Below are 21,157 nucleotides of genomic sequence, written 5' to 3' on the forward strand. Positions count from 1 at the left end.
TAGGGTCAGCAAATCTATGAAAGCACACATCACAGAGGGGTAGAGAGTGACTGTTTAATGGCACTAAAGAAAAGCAAGCTTAAAATTGATGTTAAAATTTACTTAGCTGTTGTGAAGGACTGCCACAATCTATTCAAGGATTTCCTTCTCTGGACCTTAAGAGTAGAAATACTTTCTGGGATGGGCCTTGCTATGGTTTGAATGTCTGTCCCTTCTAAAACTTATGTTGAAATCGAATTGCTATTGTAACTGTATTAAGAGGCAAGAGTTTAAAGAGGTGATTACACCATTAAGGCTCTACCCTCGTGGGTAGAATTGGTGCCAGAAAAGAAGCCCTCTTTCTCACTTTCTCTTGGCTCTTCTGCTTTCCCATTCCTCCCCTCTGGAGGATGCAGCATTCAAGGAGCCATCTTGGAAGCCAAGACTGGGCCCTCATGAGACACCAAACCTGCCAGCACTTTGACCTTGGACTTCCCAGCCCCCAGAACCTTGAGAAATAAATTTTTGTTCTTTATAAATTACCCAGTCTCAGTTGTTCTGTTATAGCAGCACAAAATGGACTAAGGACTCCACTGAGAAAAGGGAGAGATTAGCACCTGAAGTTCTTAACAAATACTCTGGAACAGAAAGCTGAAAACACAGGCTTTGGGGACAGATAAACCTGCATTAAAATCTACAAGCTACTTAACCTCTCTGAGTATCAATTTATTCATCTGTAAAATGAAGACCATATCTAATTCTTCATGGGCTATTATCCAGATTAAATGAGTTAATGTAGGTGCTATATCTGGCATATAACATATCCTTGATGAACATTTCCTATTTATTACGTTCCTTCAAAAATCTCCTGCTGAATAAAGTTTAAAATTAGTTATGATGATATTTTGCATAAATGGTACCAAAAAACTGCTTAGTGTTATAGTACCCATGACTCTACCTTTAATTGTTACCTGGTGATGTAAATGTCATGCATGTGTATAAAACACACAATAACATATTTCTTACTGCTTGACCCAGACACTGAAAGGAAATTTCTACCTTCAGTCTTTCATACAATCAACCAAAAAGTTATTGCCACTAAATAAAAAATTAAAAGCCAAGTGTTCCACTTGAGAAAGTTTTTCTCAAGCATATATTTAATTATTTGAATTTCAGTGAGCCCATTCCTGTGTCTAGATTTTTGTTTTTGTTGTTTTGTTTCTCTTTTGTTTTGAAATAATCACATAATGCATGTACAATTTAATGTATAAAAGCAAATGAACAACTATGTACATACCTACAGAACATCACAAGCAACTTTGAAGTCTCATGTATAACCCTGCCCAAGCACAACATATCCTTCACCCCAGAAGTAATTAATTATCCTTCTGCATTTTGTTAATCTTCCCCTGCTTTTCTTAGCAGTCTTCCCATTTATGAGTCTATCCTTAAACAATATATTACTTTAGTCATTTTTGAACTTTACATAAAAGAATCATACTGTATTAGTCTTCTATCTTGCTTTTCCATGCATCTTTATGCTTTGAATTCATCCCTGTTGGCATACACAGTTGTAGGTTACTGTTACTATTGTTTCATATGAATGTGCCACAATTTCTTTATTCACTACACTGTTGATAGACATATACGCTGTTTGCAGGGTTTCAGTATTATCAACAGTGTTACCTTTTGCATTCTTGTACATGTTAAGAGTTCTTTTAAGGCAGTGTTTCCCAACCTTTTCACAATCCAACTGGTAAAGAAAACGGTAATATTGGTAGGGCAAACTGAAGTTATTAGACAAAACTGTTCCCACTCCAGCCTTCTTACCTGCCCTACTTCCTTATTCTGCTACCCTGAAAGATAAGGGAAGCAGTGGAACACTTTACAAGGTATAGTCTGTTCAAAATTATTCTAACAACTTATACTCTCATCAGCATGGTATGCATGTATCTTTCCTTTGCCCTATGCCTTTTCCAAACACTTAATATTGACAGGTACTTGCCAATCTGGTAGACGTGAAATGGCATCTTGCTATGGTTTTAATATGAAGACATACTGTACAACCTCTGTGATTAAAACAGTAGGGTATTGGAACATGAAGGGACAGACCAATAGAGAAAAACAGAAAATGCAGAAACACAGCCAACTACGTATAGAAATGAATTATATAAGAGGGGCACATCTCAAAACAGTGGGAAAAAGATGGACCTTTTTTGTTTTGTTTTGTTTGTTTGTTTTGTTTTTGAGACAGGGTTTTGCTCTGTCGCAGACTGGAGTGCAGTGGCACAATCGCCCAGCTCACTGTAACCTCGAGGTTCCTGGGTTCATCCTCCCTGCAACCTCCCCCAGTGGAGTAAGGGCTTCAGGCATGTAACATATACTGGCTAAGTTTATAAATTTTTTTGAAGAATGAGGAATCACCATTATATTGCCCTGGCTGGTCTCAAATACCTGGCCTCAAGTGATCCTCCTACCTGGCCAGAGATGGACTTTTTAATAAGCGGTTTGTGATGGCAGATACCCATGTTGCAAAAATTAGATCCATTCTCCATACCACACAAAAAAATAAATTCATACATGTAAATGTTCATGATAAAATCACACAAGTACTAAAAGAAAATATGGATGACTCTCTCTACAACTGCACTGTCCAAAATGGTAGCCATTATCCATATATGGCTACTGAGACCTTGAAATATACTTAGTGTGACTGAGAGACTAAATTTTCAGTTTTATTTATTTATTTATTTATTTTTATTTATTTATTTATTTTGGGAGACGGTCCCTCAGCGCTGTGTCACCCAGGCTGGAGTGCAGTGGCGATCTCAGGCTCACTGCCTCCGCCTCCCAGGTTCAAAGCCATTCTCCTGCCTCCCAGCCTCGAGTAGCTGGGACTACAGGCGCCCGCCACCACGCCAGTAGTTTTTTTTTTTTTTGAGGCAGGTCTCCTGTCTGAGCTGGAGTGCAGTCACTGGAGTACAGTTTTGTATTTTAGTAGAGCGGGGTTTCCTGCGTGTTAGCCAGGATGGTCTCGATCCTGACCTTGTGATCCGCCCGTCTCGGCCTCCCAAAGATGCTGGGATTACAGGCTTGAGCCACGGCCTTGACCTTCCAGTTTTATTTAATTTTAATTAGTGAGATTTTTAAAATGGATCTTCAATTAGGTATTGGAAAACTTTTTAAGTACAACTGGAACAACCTCGTTATGTGAGTTTACTTTTTTCAACTGCAAATTTTATGAAATCTAAATACAGATCAAGTATTTATGATGAAAATTTAGTAACCAAATTGAAATATGTTAAATGTATAAAACACACGTTAGTTATTAAAAACTTAGCATAAAAAAAGAATGAAAAATATCTCAGTAATATTTTTAAATACTGATTACTTCTCGAAATGATAATATTTTTGACACTTTGGGTTAAATAAAATATATTATTAAAATTAATTTCACCTGGGGTTTTTTTGGCTATAAATGTAGCTACTAAATATTTACATATGTATTATATTTACATATGTACTGCTCTATAACCTGGATCTAAGGAAATTTTTTCCAACAATGACTTAAAACTAAGAGGCAATCAAGAAACACTGATAATACTAACTGCACCAAAGAAAATAATTTGCTTAACACCATAATCAAAGAAAAATGACAAATAATAAACTGGGAAAAATATTTGCCACATATTAGGGATGATGTTATCCCTAATATAAAATAAAGGGGGCTGGGCGCCCTGGCTCACACCCGTAATCACAGTACTTTGGGAGACTGAGGCAGGCGGATCACCTGATCTGCCAAGTCAGGAATTCCAGACCAGGCTGGCCAACGTGGTGAAACCCCGTCTCTATGAAAAATACAAAAATTAGCAGGGCATGGTGGCACATGTCTCTAATCCCAGCTATCACTTGAACCCAGGAGGTGGAGGTTGCAGTGAGCTGAGATGGCATCACTGCACTCCAGCCTGGGCAATAAGAGCAAAACTCCATCTCAAAAAATAAAAATAAAATAAAATAAAATAAATAAAATAAAATAAAATAAAAAAAGACCTACAACTCTATAAAAATGGGCAAAAATATATGAAGAAACAGTTCATAGAAAAAGAAATGCAAACCCCTAGACACAGGAAAAAGAGGTGAAGCGAGCTCAGAATCAGAGAGATACAAATTAAAATTACACTAGAGTATCATTTCTCACCATTCAGACGGCAAAGACCTTAAGGCTGTACAACATTTTTCTATTGGTGAGGCTCTAGGGTAAGAGGCAGTCTCATATTTTGTTAGTAGGAATGCAAAATAATGTAGCACATAGCACCCACAGAAGGGAATTTGGTAATGTCTAGCAAAACTGCAAATGTATTTATCCTTTGACCCAGTGATCCCACTTCTAGGAATCTATTTTAAAGATAAACCAGCAAGAATATGAATGCAAATATTCACAAAGCTGTTTATTGCATCACTGTTCATTCCACTGTCTATCCAGTTAACAGAATGAAGTTTCACTTCTGGCTTTGTTTGACTTACAAATAAACCCCCAACAACAACAACAACAACAACAACAAATCCCCACTAAAACGTACGAGCAAAAGATTAGAAACAACCACACATCCAAATGAATAATTGTGGTATATTTGTACAGTAGAATTTCTGCAGTTGTAAAATGCAATGAAAAATTTCTATCTATGGTCCAGAGTGATCTCTGAAATATACTGTTAAGTAAAAAATGCAAGGTGCAGAACTACAGTAGGTAACCTTTTTCTAAAAGGGAATAAATAAGGAAACAATATGTAAACACGCATATATACATATATATCACACATACACATACATACAAACACACACACACACATATATCTGAGTAGACACATATGTACACATACGTATTTTTCTGAACTCTGTCCACTGAAAAGGCCTAGAAACAATGAGCAGCTCAAAGGCAATGAGAACCCCTAACAACTGTACTGTGGTCTCTAAATACTGTTTACCACTAAAAAGATCTGGGGTAGAAAAAGTACAAAATAAATCTGAAATATCTTTAACCAGAAAGTAAAAATGTTATCAAAAACTACTGTAGTCTCATCAAAAAGATTCAGAAGCCAATTTAAAGACTCACACTGGACACAAAAATAATCTGAGCTTCAAAATAAACTGCAAGGGATTAAAACACATAAACTGTGTTAAAATCTACAAGTTCATAATGATAATAAAAAAAAAAAAAGTACTGGTTTCCTCTGGAGGCTACTAGAAAATCAGCTCATTATTCTGATATTGCTTTAAATAGAAGAAAGAAAATCAAGCATCAATTTTCCTACATAAACTATATCTCAGGGTAACAAATAGTTGATGTTGTTAAGGTTTCTTGAGAGAAAAATTCCAGCTAGGAAATACAGGAAGGATGACAGAATATCACCATTTTATAACCCTTACTAAATAATAATCACAATAGCATCAAGGTTTTTAACAGGGTCTGTGATCAGACTAATAACACCTAAATCCACTGATAGTCTTAACTTCACAAAAGAAGAAACGAAAAGGCATGTGTGCCTCCTGATGTGATGTAATAGGAAGTACCTAACATAGCCAGGAGTGGTGGCTCATGCCTGTAATCTTAGCACTTTGGGAGCCAAAGGTGGGCAGACTGTTTGAGCTCACGAGTTCGAGACCAGCCTGGGCAACATGGCAAAACCCCGTCTCTACAAAAAATACAAAAAAATTAGCTGGGTGTGGTGGCACACACCTATAGTCCCAGCTACTCGAGAGGCTAAGGCAGGAGAAGGGTTTATTCAGGAGGTGAGGCTGCAGTGAGCCGAGATCACACCATTATACTCCAGCCTGGCCAATAGAGTCAGACCTTGTCTCAATGAAAAAAAAAAAAAAAAGTACATAACACTTCCTATGATGTGCTCTTGCCAAAAATTTCTGATAAGCTTCCAGTCTAGCTCAAACTACTAGTTTACAGGAAATACAGGAGGAAACAGAGAAATATAATAATAAACAGCAACAAAGAAGATGCAGTCAGGATATAGAGAATCCTATAGACAAATCCCTGTTTCCTCAACAAATAAACTTCCGGAGAAGGAAAAGAGAAAAATAGGCAAAGGCAGTCTGTAAATAAGACAAATTCATCTCTCATGTGTGGAAATTGTTTGGATCCCAAAATGCAAAAAAAAAGTAATAATTTTAAAAAATGATGACGATCAAGGAAATGTGCTTTCTGACTAAATATTTGATATTAGGAAATTATTGTTAGAAATTAGACATGATAATAATATTATGATTATTTTAAAAGGAAAAAGACTCTGTAACTTTGAGAAATACATACAGCCATGTGACACATAACCATGTTTCGGTCAGCAATGGTCAATGCATATGAAACTGTAGTCTCATAAGGTTATATAATGGAGCTGTCCTACACAGGTGTACCACTTGTTATCTTTTATACCATATTTTACCTTTTCTATATTTAGATGCTTGGATACACAAATACCATTTTGTTACAACTGCCCATAGTATTCAGTACAGTGACATACTGTACAGGTCTATAGCCTAGAAGCAATAGGCTATATCCTACAGCCTAGGTGTGTAGCAGGCTATATCATCTAAGTTTGTGTGAGTATACTCTATGATGTATGCACAATGATGAAATCACCTAATGACACATTTCTTAGAATATATCTGTGTGGTTAAATGACAAAGAACTTTATAATCTATTATGTGCAGAGCAGATAATACAATCTCCGATTTGCTTCATAAGGAACCAGTAAATGAGAAGAAAGGAGTGTATGAGGAAGGGGGCAGAGAAAACAGAACTGGCTGGGAGTTGACAATTAAAAGCCTGACTTTAAAGTAGGAGAGCCTGCATTCCAGTCTTAGCACCGCCACTATTAGCTACAAGACCTATTCAAGATCCTAAACACACTGAGGCTTAGTTATTCAAAAGCAACGGCAGCAAAAGCCAAAATTGACAAATGGGATCTCATTAAACTAAAGAGCTTCTGCACAGCAAAAGTGAAACTACCATCAGAGTGAACAGGCAACCTACAGAATGGGAGAAAATTTTTGGTAATCTACTCATCTGACAAAAGGGCTAATATCTAGAACCTACAAAGAACTCCGCTAAACAAATTTACAAGAAAAACAAACAACCCCATCAAAAAGTGGGCAAAGGATATATGAACAGACAGTTCTCAAAAGGAAGACATTCATACAGCCAACAGACACATAAGGCAACAAGCCCTCATCACTGGCCATCAGAGGTTCTAAATCAAACCACAATGAGATACCCATCTCACACCAGTTAGAATGGCTTATCATTGGGAAAAGTAAGAAACAACACGCGGCTGGAGAGGATGTGGAGAAATAGGTAAACACTTTACACTGTTGGTGGGATTGTAAACTAGTTCTCAACCATTATGGAAAACAGTATGGCGTAATCTCAAAGATCTAGAATTAGATGTACCATATGACCCAGCTATCCATTACTGGGTATATACCCCAAAGGATTAAAATCATGCTGCTATAAAGCACACATGCACACGCATGTTCTTTTATGCAACATTCACAATAGCAAAGACTTGGAATCAACCCAAATGTCCATCAGTGACAGACTGGATTAAGAAAAATGTGGCACATATACACCATGGAATACCAAGGCCATAAAAAGGGGATGAGTTTGTGTCCTTTGTGGTGGCATGATGCAGCTGGAAACCATCATTCTTGGTAGCAAACTATCACAAGAACAGAAAGCCCAAACACCGCATGTTCTCACCATAGGTGGGAACTGAACAATGAGATCACTGGACTCAGGAAGGGGAACATCACACACTGGGGCCTATCATGGGGAGGGGAGGGGAGGGATTGCATTGGGAGCGGCACCGACAAACGACGAAGTTGATGGGTGCTGACGAAGTTGATGGGTGCAGCACACCAACATGGCACAAGTATACATATGTAACAAACCTGCACGCTATGCACATGTAAATTTAGAACTTAAAGTATAATAATAATAATAATAAATAAATAAATAAATAAATAGCGGCCGGGCTGTGGTCTCAAGCCTGTAATCCCAGCACTTTGGGAGGCCGAGGCGGGTGTGACCATGAGGTCAGGGAGAGATCGAGACCATCCTGGCTAACACGAAACCCCGCTCTCTACTAAAAATGGCTGAAAAAACTAGGCTGGGCTGCAGGTGGCGGCTTCTGTAGTCCCAGCCACCGTGGGAGGCTGAGGCAGGGAGAATGCATGTGAACCCGGGAGACGAGCTGCGGGCGGAGCCAGATCCAGCCACCACCCAGCCTGGCAGGAGCCAGAGCTTGTGACCCCGCCTCAAAAATAAATAAATAAATAAATAAATAAATAAATAAATAAATAAATAAAAAAGAAGAGGTAACAGTAGTGGGTTCCTTTCATATTTAAGCAAAGCACAAACAGTGCATGTAGTGTACTCAGCATAGTACCTAGGCACAGAGTCATCACTCAGTACATGGTAGCTTTCATTATTACTATTGTCAATTATTGCTGATGTCATTCAAGATCACCAATCTTGAGTTAGGAGGTGACGAAACTAGAATAGAATCTGCTGAATCCATAGCCCACATTCTTCCTGCTACATTATGATGCCTCACCTACCTCTCCTTGACTCTCTCAGTGGAGTCTGAGAACGAGTAACAAACACTCTGCAATAAGCTTCCCTATTTATACTACAAACCTTTAATGACACTGCTTCTCAGCCTCCACTTCTGTAATCAAATAATAACCTTTGTGGTAAATCTCTAGCAGCCTTACAGTTGATGGCTATTCATCTGGTAGGATGTAAATACCCATGTATTTTAATCCCCTTAAAAATGAATGCACACACTTATAAATTCACAATGATGAAACGTTCTGCACTTTCAACATCCTCCCAAACCATGGCTCCAAATTTTCACTACATTGGGTGCTGGCATAAGTTATACAAGGCTAAACTCAGGTTCCAAACATACAAAACTAACAAAGTGATAAAACATTAAACTTTGCATGCAGCATAAGCTAATACATAATATTACAATGTTAAGTAGCCATACATTATTTTAATGGTAAGAAAACATGTTGGTATCTTCTCATCAAATAAATGTTCCCACATCTATTTAATAACAAACATTATGAAAATCTCTTTAGATTTGTTTTAATTCTTCACGCAACAATTCTGACCACATGCCACTGATGCTCCCTCTTCTTTGACAGACAACACATTTGCCTGGTTTGAGTCTCCTTAACCATCCATTTCTATCACACCTCTGAAACACTAGGGTTCCCTAGAACTCACTGTTTACTTTTCTTCTACGTAGTTTCCCTGTGCAAACTGATGCTGAACCACAACAGCTTCAACTATTTACAAAAACTCTTTCAATCACTGATTTATTCAGCCATTCAACAAATATGTGCTGGGCCCCTAGTGTGTGGCAGGTGTTCTTTGGATACAAAAGGATCAAAAACAAATACAGTCTTGCCTTCATGAACCCTACATTTGTGTGTGTGTGGGGGGGGTAGTATTAGCATTAATCAAATAAACTCAAAAATGAATGAGCAATTACAATATTGGAAAGTGCATACAGACAAGGAGAGGAGGTACATGGTGTGGTAAGAGGGCTGAATAGATGGATTTGACCTCATCATGGAAATGCAGTGAATGATTCCCTGAGAAAATGATGACTGAGCTGACGGCAAACTCATAATTCTATCCCAAACCTCTCTTCTGAATTATAAACCAGAATTTCAGTTATGTGTTAGATATCTCCATCTAAGAGAGCATACACACCAGATACTCAACCTCTTGCAAACTGAGTTATCTTTCCCTCTAATGGCTACCAGCTTCCACAGCTCAGAGTATAATCCAACCAGAAATTTCACAATTATCCTTTACTATATCCCCTTCGTCACTCTCCTGCCCAGTTCTTCACTGAGTCCTATCAATTCTGTTTCCTAAATCCTTCTTCTATCTGTCCCCTTTCTCCATTTTCAGTTATCAGTGTCTCCCTCCTAGTTAGTACTACGATTCACTTGTTCTAATTCATCTTTGTCCCCTCCAGTCTCTTACCTATACTCAATAGAGAACCAACCATCATACAAAATAGGTCTTTTCTCTCTTTACAATCTTTCAGTGACCCTCACTGCTTATATTTTGGGCAAAAAGTCCAAACTCTTAGCATGACCTAAAAGGCTTCGCATAGTTCATCAGCCTCATCTCCCATCACTCTCTATCATATGCGGAAAGTTCAGTGATATCAATCCATGACCACATGGCTCCACATCGTTACATTTCTTCTGTTTGAAGAGGCCTACCTCATCTTCCATCTGCCCCCAAACCCCTTTATCCCCAAATGCCAGTATGAAAATTAGTCTATGAGTGTATAGTAAAATTTTAAAAGTTCAAAGTTAGCAAACCAGTGTTAGTCCCCAGTATTTTTGGCAATGTAAGCAGTGTCCTGGAGGACTCCTGGTAGCTTTCAAGTGTCAGTCCAAATATTTCCCTCTCTGTGATGCCTTTTATTACTTCTCAATGTTGGGGAATCATCATTTATTGTCCAAACTGAGATCCTTTTGAGAGTAAAGGGAATGCTATCATTAACTATGTTGGACAGTGGGAATAATCCAGGACTGCCCCAGGGAAACTGGATGCACAGTCTGCCTCCCACTAAACAGAGCTTGGTGCTTTCTTATCTGAACTCCCAAAGCCCCTTTGTCTATTCACCGCATATAATGTGTTCGCATGTCAAGTCTCCTGCTTGTCGGGGGACTCCACAAAGGCAGGGCCAGGCCTTTTTATCTATCTCCAGCATCTCTCCAGTCCCAGGCCCCAGAAATGACACAAAACATCATCAACAAAAGTCAATGTTTGTTCAATAAATTATCTGAGTGAATAACAAAGATTAGGTGCCTTAACCTTGGCCAACAAAGGAATTTAAAAATTTATAATATCTTTTCTCATTCCAGACTATACTTCCTCATTATATTAAAGAAGGCTTTAAATGGGAGCAAGGTCTTCATAGGCAGAAACTGTAAGCCTCAGGATCAATGACAAGCTGTCAATCAATCAATAACTACTTATTTAGACCAATCTACTCTTAAGGCCCACAGAGCACAACAGAAGGTTTACATTTGGCTAGGGACAAAAATATATATAATAAAAATCAAAACTAACAATAAAATAAACTAAGCCTAAAATAAGTATTACATGGGTATTCATGGAAGGTAAGGGAGAAACCACTCTTATGGCAGAAGAAGGGCTCCTTGGAGGAGTGGGATTTGAACTGAGATTTGAGAAATATCTTGGATCACAAGAGACACAGTAGAGGGGAAGAAGGATATCCCAGGGTGAGGCAGGGGTGGGTGTTGGGGAGGCCATGGAAGGAAGGTATAAGATTTTTTTCGGGAGTCACATCTAGACTGTCATGGATTCCTGGCACAAACCAGAATATCTGAATTTTCAGCAACTACTAAGCAACTCAAGAGATGTTCCTTGATTCTCACTTCTTTCATCAAAATATTATCCACCTGAAACATATAATGAGATATATGTTGCTTATTCCTTTTTTTTTTTTTTTTTTGAGGCGGAGTCTTCACTCTGTCGCCCAGGCTGGAGTGCAGTGGCACGATCTCGCTCACTGCAGCTCGGCCCTCGGTCTCACGCCATTCTTCCTGCCTCAGCCTCCCAAGTAGCTGGACTACAGGCCCGCCACCGCTAATTTTTTTGTGTGTTTTTACTAGAGACGGGTTTCACCGTTAGCCAGATGGTCTCTCGATCTCCTGACCTCGCGGATCCGCCCCACCTCGCCTCCTCCCAAAGTGCAGGGATTATGGCGCGGGAGCCACCGCCGCTTATTCCTTATAAACCTGGCTAATTGTAAGAACTGTTAACAAAATTATCTTAGCAAAACTGCTTTTGGCAGAACTTTCAGATAGAACCGCTGAAGTCACGCAGACTATCTGTGTCTTTGAGAAGTTCCCTGCGAATTACAGCCTGGCAGCCTGTAGCAGCTCCTTACTTTACACCCAGCCTTTCAACTGTCTCATGTAAAAAAACATAGTGCTAACACAGGGGATCTACTAGACCTCCTTGTCAACTGTGGAGTTCAGGAAGAAGCTTTTAGGAATGGCTATGATACGCACGCATGTCACGGTTTGTTGAGAGTACCTCCCTTACCACTTACATCCATGATGAAGGGTATGAAAAAGGTTCCCACACTTCAGAGAAAACAATCAACTTCTCAATCGCCTTTCCCTACCCAGTTCAGGTGGGAAAAACCATAAGTCACCAGGCGAAGTGAAATATATTCTAACATGTGGTTTCACAATGAACTGAAACTGCTGCAGTATCCATGACACTCAAATAAAATACAGATCCATCCAAGAAAAGGAATTATTACTTAAAAACCATCATCTCCCTGCTCTGCTTTAAAGTACCTTTTTCCAAAAGCCCTCAAGCACTCAGGATATTGCATAACTAATGTTGGATCTACTTTTGAAGTAGTTTTCTAAAAAGAGCAATCCAAATTCATATGTAGTGAGTCAATGGCATATATTTTTCCAGTAGTAGTGCTCAGTTTACTTTTTCCCCACTGACCCTACTGATAGGGCTGATATAGGCTACAAACTTATAGGGGAAACCAACAACATTAGGTGTTAGCTAAAGAATCTTTGCTTGGCATAAATGTGTCCCATGAATTTATAAAATTTTCATGGAGAGCAGTAAAATTACAACAAATGAGGAAAAAACATGGTTCAAGTTGCAGGAATACTTATTTAACCAACATTTACTTAACCAAAGGAGAAAATAAAAAGGTAATGAAGATGAAATTAAATAAACCATTCTACTTTTGTGATTAGCAAGTCGAATTTGGTGTGTAATAAGACTTTCTATGGTGCTATTATGAAAATCTCTGGAATGCTTTTCCAGATTTGTTGTCCGAATCTTTTAAAATAACAATAATCATCAAGATATTTCCTTTATCTTATCCAATGGAGAACGTAATAGCTAAGTGAAGTGAAGAAGCAAAGTACTCAGCTATTATTAAATGGCTTAAGAGCCTTACAAAGTCAACAATATAACATACTAGAATCAAAAATGAAAACAAAGGCAGAAAGATCCCTAAACTTGGGGGTGCTCTAATTCCACTTTTCTACAAGATATAAAGTATGTGGATGTCAACTCATGAATGCTATAAACACATGTGTTGAGATGGCGGGAGCCTGAGAAACAGGCAGAGGCAGGTATGTGCTGGAAGATCTAAAGGCTTGATGGAGAGAAGTGGGTGGGAAGAAGAAGGGAGGTGGTATGGGGCAAAGTAGGACAGGGGCCCTGAGGGAAGAAGGGAGTCACCGGGCTGGAAACAAGAGGTCTACCGTCAGGCAGATAGGTGGGAGGAGCCAGATAGACAGTGGATCTGGAGATATGGTTAAAATACTGCACTGGAAAAGCTCATTCAGACACTAAAGTCTTGCACACAAAAGCAAGGTGTGGGATAGGAAGCAAAAGGGAGCCTGACGCGGTGGCTGATGCTGCGGTGGTCTTGGGGAGACTGAGGTGGGGGGATCACTTGAGCTCAGGAGTTCCAGATCAGCCTGGGCGACATGGCAAGACTGCGTCTCTACAAAAAACACAAAAACTATCCAGGTGTGTGGTATGCACATGTGGTTCCAGCTACTCAAGAATCTGATGTGGGAGAATGACTTGAGCCAGGGAGGCAGAGGTTGCAGTGAGCCAAGATTGTGCCACTGCACTCCAGCCTGGGTGACAGAATGAAACCCTGTCTCAAGGAAAAATAAAAAATAAAAAAAAAGGAGCAGGAGCGTCTATGGATAGAGATCTATGGGCCAGAAGAACATGAAAAAACTTCAGAAAGGAAAGGAGAGGAAGATGAAAGTGATACTTGGCTAAGGTGGACTAAGAGGCCAAAGTCAGCCCAAGAGACAGAACAGGTGTAGGGTGAGAGCCACTGGATGCTGGGAGCCTGAGTGGGCTCAGTGCACTAACAGGTCTCAACTTTCCTTTACCTCAGTTATTTTTTTTTTAATTTAGATTTAGATGATAGGAGTGCGGTTCTGTGACACAGATATATTGTGCAGTGGTGAAGTCTGGGCTTTTAGTGTACCCATCACCCAAATAGTGTTGTGCCCAACAGGTAATTTCTCATCCCTCGCCACCCTCCCATCCTCCCACCTTTTGGAGTCTCCAGTGTCTATTATTCCACTCTAAACGTCCACATGTACACACTGTTTGGTTCCCGCTTTATTCAAGTTATCTTAGAGGGAACAGCGGTGAATCTAAAAAACCAAGAGGTGGAGGGCTTCCTGAGCTTTCCCTGGACCTCTCCACCACTCCTTGATCCAGGCTCATTCTGGGAAAGATCCCAGCATGGAAAAAAATAAACCCTGACTGCTATGGCTGCAGCCAAATGTCAAATGAGACAGGATACATGAAAGGACTTTGAAAACCATAAGGCACACTATAAATATTAGGCACTGTTATTCACTGAATCCCTGAGGCAAATAAGATGAAGACCACAGCTACAATCATAAGGGAAGGAATGCCTGTCAAATACAGAAATTATATCTATTCCAAATCAAGATGCCCCTAACTAGAAATTCCTGTAATTTGGGGGCCAGGCACAGTGGCTCATGCCTGTAATCCCAGCACTTTGTGAGGCCAAGGCGGGCAGATCACTTGAGATCAAAAGATCGAGACCATTCTGGTCAACATGGCAAAACCCCATCTCTACTAAAAATATAAAAATTAGCTGGCATGGTGGCACATGCCTGTAAACCCAGCTACTCAGGAGGCTGAGGCATGAGAATTGCTTGGACCCAGGAGGTAGACATTACAGTGAGATTGTGCCACTGCACTTCAGCCTGGGTGACAGAGCAAAACTCCATCTCGGGGAAAAAAAAAAAAGAAATTCCAGTAATTTGAGAGGACATCATGCTTGGTATGTTTCCTGTCAAATATGTCTCAATATTTAAAAATCCTACCTGAGGCACAATATGGGGCTCTTAATAAACTACCATACACATTTATTAAAACTTAAGTCCGCATCTATGTATTTCTCCAAGGAAATTTTGACACATTGCAGATCTTAACTAATTAGGTAAATTCCATTCCATTCAATCACTCATTGAGTGACTTCCAAGTGCAAGGTAGTGTGCTAGCTGCTATGGGGGTTGCTGGCATGAGTAAAAGGGCTTAGCCTTCCAGTAGCTTGGCCAAATAATTTCTCAGTTTCCATTTTAGATTGGGGAAGCTGCATCTCCTTTCACAAATGTAAGAGAAAGCAATCATTATTTCAGGTGATTAACCTACAACCTGGGAAATACATTTTCTAGTAACATAGTTAATAAAAAAGCAAAGAAACTTCTTAATACCTGGTGACTGGAGACACTGTTGTGTGCTCATTTCTATGTTTATCCTAGCCCAGTTTACGTCCAACCACTCTTGTCATAATTGCGTAACCACAGCATGTCATGTTGTTTCTTGTTGCAAGTATAACTTGTAAAATTAAACTTCAGAACTGAGACAGTCAAGCTAAATAATTGCCTACTTTAAAAAATATGTATGTATGTAATTTACATGCCACTTCAGATAAGCTCTTGAATTATGATCTCTAGAAGTCAAAACTGTCACCATTTTTTAAAATATAGTTTCACTGTCGCAATTCTTCTTGTACACAAGCCCTATCCCTGTTTTTTCAGTTTTCTAAGCAGTACTTTATACTGGTCTATTGCAATCTGCTTTTTGTGTTTTATGAAGAACCCAATTAAGCAAAATTTTTATTTACTCCATGCTACGGGACTTTTAAAATTGAGGCTCAAAGAAGGATCATGAAGTGGCCAAAGATGCATTTGTTTGCTAAAACCCTATTAACAAAAGTATCTTTACACAGTAAAGCTGGGGAAAAAAAGGTCATCTGAATACCCACCATGTACATTGTGTAGGGTCCTCATACCTGTATTATATATCATGTAACCCTTCCCTCACCTTGGGAGGGAGGCTTCACTACATCCATTTCCAAAATAGTATTTTTATGAGATGTATATTTTCATGAAGACTGATCGACCCAATATCTCTGAGTGAATTCCGATTGACTAGACGTATAAGTAGATTTACATACTCAATAGGTTCCCAAAAAACTGGAGGCAAATCAACTTTCGCATACAAACTATTTTCATGTAAACTTGCATTGTAAGATCAGACCTGCCATACCCTGACTTCTGATTGATAATCAGCACCGTGCTGCTCAGAGCACTTGCTGGAGTCTGAAGCTTCTCCATGTGTACACACCCTTTCCCAACAACTCTCTGATGAGTTTGGATTCCATTCCACCCATGAGGAGGTGCAGAATGAAACAGTCTAAATCACCTAAAATAAGCAGTGACCACACTCTGAGATACCAGCTAAACATCAGGAGAGAAAATACAAACAAAGCAATGTTCCCTCCTCCCTTTATATTTGGTTCTAAGAAGCTGGAGGAAGACAAAGTATCATAAGACAGTGAGGTTTCACCAATTTTTCTGTTAACTGTCAGTCTCCTTCTAAATCTCCCTCCAGAATTATTATGCCATTACCCTTTAGTTAGGGCCACCCTCAAAGTAGAGCTGGAAGGAAACTTCAAAGGATACAGAACCCCAAGACCTCTGTACTTAAACATGTGAGCTCCACAAGATGCCTCATTATATGGCTTAAGTTGTATTGATAAATTCAAATGAAGACAGTCATATTTATCATCTTAGGACTCTTCTGTAAATATGTCACCTGCCTTCTCCTGCCCTATTGGAAGATGACATGACATTCCCTGTCCAGCCTTTGCTGTCTCCTTTGGACAAAAACAAACAAACAAACAAAAAACCAAAACAAACACAAACCAAAAAAATCTTATAGAAGGGGGCTGCTTAGAGCGTGGAGCAAGCCACTCAGAATGTAAAACTCAAAGCTTGTCTGGCCACAAAGGCAACACAGTGCTGAGGCATGATTCACCTGGAAATTACACTCATAATAGTGCAAACCACCTTCCTCCTTAGTAGGATTTTTTAATCAGTCACAGCAAATAGTACCAAAGCTCTTGAATTATGCCCTGTGATTCTTCAAGAAGCTCAAACCCCTTCAGACAGTGGCCTATTAATTCCCAGAAACCCATGTTGAATATAAAGTGAGATGGGGCGGAGGAGGGTAAATTTCTAGCCAAGAAAACAAAATTATCAGTTTTCTAACCTCAGAGTTAAATTAAGTCAACCCTGGAGGAAAGCTGGAATTTTAAGGTCCTTATAGGATGAACTTTTAACACTGGAGGATGTGAGACCTCTCTACCACCCAAGGCCATTTTTCTTTGGAAACATGCCCCAATCGTGACAAAGCTAGACAACAGAAGCACCCCGCCCCTCCTCAGGCACCCACCCAAGAGCTGAGCGCAGTGGTCTTTGTTGCCCTTTTTAGAAGCCTCCAGGACTGTTCTCTGAAGCAGGTTTGCACAGCAGTAAACATTGAGTGACATTCTATTTCAATGCTGTATTTGTGATCTGTGAAGTACCAGTCGCAGCACTGGTTTAACGCCTATAAATACACTCAGTTGTCCTACCACTGGTACTTCCTACTTTGTAAGTAGCAAAACAAAAATAGGTGATCCAATCCAAATTAATTTCTATGTCTGACAATTGCATTTCCAAACAGCCAACACGGATCATGTTCTATTGATCCTACAGTCCAGTTCTAGACAATATGAAAAACGGGAGAAAACTCCAAATTCAGCATCTTGAACTTAAAAGACCTTTCAGAAACATCACCTTCTCCCCACAGTGCTGAAGTAGCCCAGGCCCACTCCACCTATGTTTGTTTCTATCCTGGTAGATCCCAATTCTATCAAATTAAAAGGTTATTCCCATTAGGCAGAAGCTGAACCCATCCCCTTGAATAGGGAGGTGCTCATTACATCTGTCTGTGTAATGAACTTGTCATTTCCCCAAACGGTCTGGACAGTCTCCTAAAAAAAAAAAAAAAAAGAAAAAGAAAAAAAAAAGAAAGAAAAAAGTTCTCCATGGAATCTATGGTGTGTCAGTCCCCTTCCTAACATCTGAGTCAGACTACGTGTGTCTTTACTGAGGTTCTGGGTGCCCAGGGTGTATCATTTTCAGAGTTGCTTCAGCAACTGAACTATGGCTGTTTTCCAGCCACGGACAACACAAGCAATATCTATTTTAAAACAATTTTCCTAATCCACAGGCAATGGAAGAGATCCCATAGGTCACCGACATCCTATTGGAAACAAATTATTTCTCTCTCAAACTGCTTGCCGTCTCTCAGAATTAATGCGTGTTTATGTGTGCATAATTGTATCTTTGGCCATGAAACTCCTGGGGCAAAGAGGACCACCCCAAATTTTACCGACATGCCTGAGCCATTCAGAGCTTTAGAAGAGAAATGAATGGGTAATGAGAGCCCTTAAGCCCAGGACTTCTCTCACACAAACAGTAAGTGGAAAGGAAAAAACAAAAACAAAAACAAAAACTAACCCTCCGTAGAGGGAGGGGGCAGGGTGGCTGATAGGGAAAGGACATTAACCAGCAGACCTAAGGCAGCCGCGGCGGCGGCACTTCGCGAACTGCCTGCAGAGGAGAGTGAAATCTGTTTCGTGTACAATAACCAAGCACCCTCTGGCTGCCTCGCATGGGCACGAATAATAAATACACCGAGGTGGGCAAACAGAGGCACCGAAACAAGCCACCCCAAAAAGGTCAAAACTTCAGAAATCCCGGGGGTCAAACCACCCACACAAACACATCAATCAATCGGAGCGGGAGAAGGGACTTGGATACTTAGCAAAGGATCCTACATTGTGTTTTTCCTTTCCAGCTCTGGCTTGCAAAGTACGGTGGCTACATGCAAAGCTAGAGGAGAGCAGGAAGGCTGAGGGCGGCAGGGTGCGGGTGGGAAGGGAGGGGTGTCTAACACCAGCCACCCAGGCCTCGATGTGACGAAAGTCGTCAGCAGCCCCGACCACATCCCAGACCCTCCGCCCTGGCCGGCAGACGCCCCTCGCGGCTCCCCCACCCCAGCTTCCGTCCCTGGCAGCAGCCCCGCCAGCCCCGCACCAGCAGCAGCCCCAGCCCGGGCCCCGCGCTGGCAGCGCCACGACCGCGGTTCCCATCCCTTCCGCGCGGCAGACACCCCGCAGGCCTCCCTCCCTGCCCACCCGGGGATGCCCGGGTAGCCGAGCCGGGGCGGGCTGCACTGCCAGCTCCCCCCGCCCCAGAGCAGGCGATGGCTCACGCTTACCTTGGGCGTTCGCGGGGGGGCTGAAGGTGGCAAGCCTCCCGCCCCCCGCCCCTGTCCTCGCCTTTTTTCTTCCTCCCTCCTCCTCTTCTTCCTCCTCCTCCCCACAGTGTGTCCTGGGCTCCCCCTCCTCCCCGCCGCTTGGAGTAAGAACCCAAAACCCCGAAGCCGGGCCCGCGTGCAAGCGTGCGGGAGGCGGCGGCGCGCGGCCAGCTCTCCAGTAACTGAGCGCGGCGCGCAGCTCCCAACTCAAGTGTGAAAGAAGCGGCGGCCGCGGCGGCCGCGGCACGGAACGTCCCCCCGGGAGTGGGCAGGGAGCGAGCGGGAGCTGGCGCGGAGCGAGCGAGGGAGGGGAGCTCCTCGCTCAGTCACTCACTCGAGGGGCGGGGGCAGCAGACACTCCCCCACCGCCGGCCCCTCCCCGCGCCCGGCTCCCGCGCGCGCCTGGCTCTCCTCCCCGGGGCGGGGCCTGCGGAGGCAGCCGGAGGGCAGCACGCTGGGGAGCGGGTTGGGGGCTGCTAGGGCTGCGGGGCGGGAAGGAAGAGGGAGTGTGCGTTTGAGTGTGTGTGTGGGCGACTGTGTGTGTGTGTGTGTACGTGTGTGCGCGCGAGCCCTGCAGCGGCCGGCCAGCCGGAGGGAAGACCCCGGCGGGAAGACTGCGTCCTGTCCGGCCTTCCCGGGCCTGTCACTCGGGTGGTGGCGTGGGAGCGGCGAGGCTGCTCGTGGGGTAGTCGGGTGGGCCCAGCTCTAGTTGAGATTCGGGCCAGCCCCAGGGCCCAGCCTCGGGGCTGTGCCTGCTGGAAGCAGACAGAGGGAAGGCCGGGCGTCCTTGGCCCACCGCGCGGCGGCTCCCTTCCCGGGCGAGGCAGAACGGGCGGGCTGGCGCAGCCCAGCGGCCCGGGCCCTGCCACTGATCCGCCTCCACACTGACCCGAGCTGCGGCGCCTGCAAGATTAATGAAGCATCCGCGATTCTGTAGAAGCGGCACCGGGAGGAAAGACACAAGATCGTGCTGCGCCCCTCTCCCCACCCTCCTCAGCTTCCTAGGACCTAAAGGCGTAGGTTGCGTCTGCCGGGCGCGTCTGGAGTGGTCCAGAGAGATCGCCATCCACCACTGCGTCTGTCCGGTTCTTTGTGGACCCTCATAGAAGCTCAATCAATTTTCCACCCTCTGGAAAAGGGTATTTTTCTCCTCTTCCCTGGCATATTGGGTGTTTCTTGTGTGCACCTAATTGATCTTTTTCCATTGATAGCCTTTGGGTGTCTTTTGTGCGGCTTCCCTGCGCTTCACTGCTGCCTCAGTGCCTTAGACACACGAGGAACGTCAGGGCCTCAGAGTGAGAACACCCAAGAAAACAATAGGGGCGAAAGATCCTCCCTGGGCCTCGCAGATTATGCACAAACCAGATCATTTCCCACATTCGGCCAGGATGAAGACGGAAAATGGAAAAGGACGCATCAGACAAGAAAAGCAAATTCATAATTTAGTTTAATGAAATGAGTTAGATCAACCACTAATGTCTAGTTTCAAAAAACTAACCTTTTTTTGAAACTAGTTTTCCCTTTTTCCACCCTTTTTTTTTCCCCCAAATTAAAAGGCTAGTATCCCATTGTTGTTTTAATTTTTATTGTTTTCAGGGATGGGGTTTCCTGCCAAGGCTAGACTCGAACTCCTGAACCCAAGAGATTCTCCTCAAGGGATCTTCTCCATCTCAGCCTCCCAAGTAGCTGAGACTACAGGCCAATTCCACTGCACCCTGCCTAGCATCACATTGTTCAGGAACCTCAACTTATATTCCATTTTTGCAAAATATCCATATTCTGGTTCATACTTCTCCTTGGAGCCCAAATTTTTTGTAGTCTAGCCTCTTGGAAAGGAGCGGT

General features: G+C 42.2%; 1 protein-coding gene across 1 annotated transcript in view; it reads right to left on the minus strand.

Moving 5' to 3' along the window:
* The window catches only part of C1H1orf21 (chromosome 1 C1orf21 homolog), a 240,169-nt gene extending 220,516 nt beyond the window's left edge, over positions 1-19,653 (minus strand). Inside the window, exon 1 of the mRNA XM_017951371.2 lies at positions 19,277-19,653. The gene's annotated coding sequence lies outside the window, so the exon portion shown is untranslated. The remainder of the gene's footprint in view (positions 1-19,276) is intronic.
* Positions 19,654-21,157: the final 1,504 nt, after the last annotated feature.

Source organism: Papio anubis, chromosome 1, assembly GCF_008728515.1.
Source record: "Papio anubis isolate 15944 chromosome 1, Panubis1.0, whole genome shotgun sequence".
NCBI classification, from domain to species: Eukaryota; Metazoa; Chordata; class Mammalia; order Primates; family Cercopithecidae; genus Papio; species Papio anubis.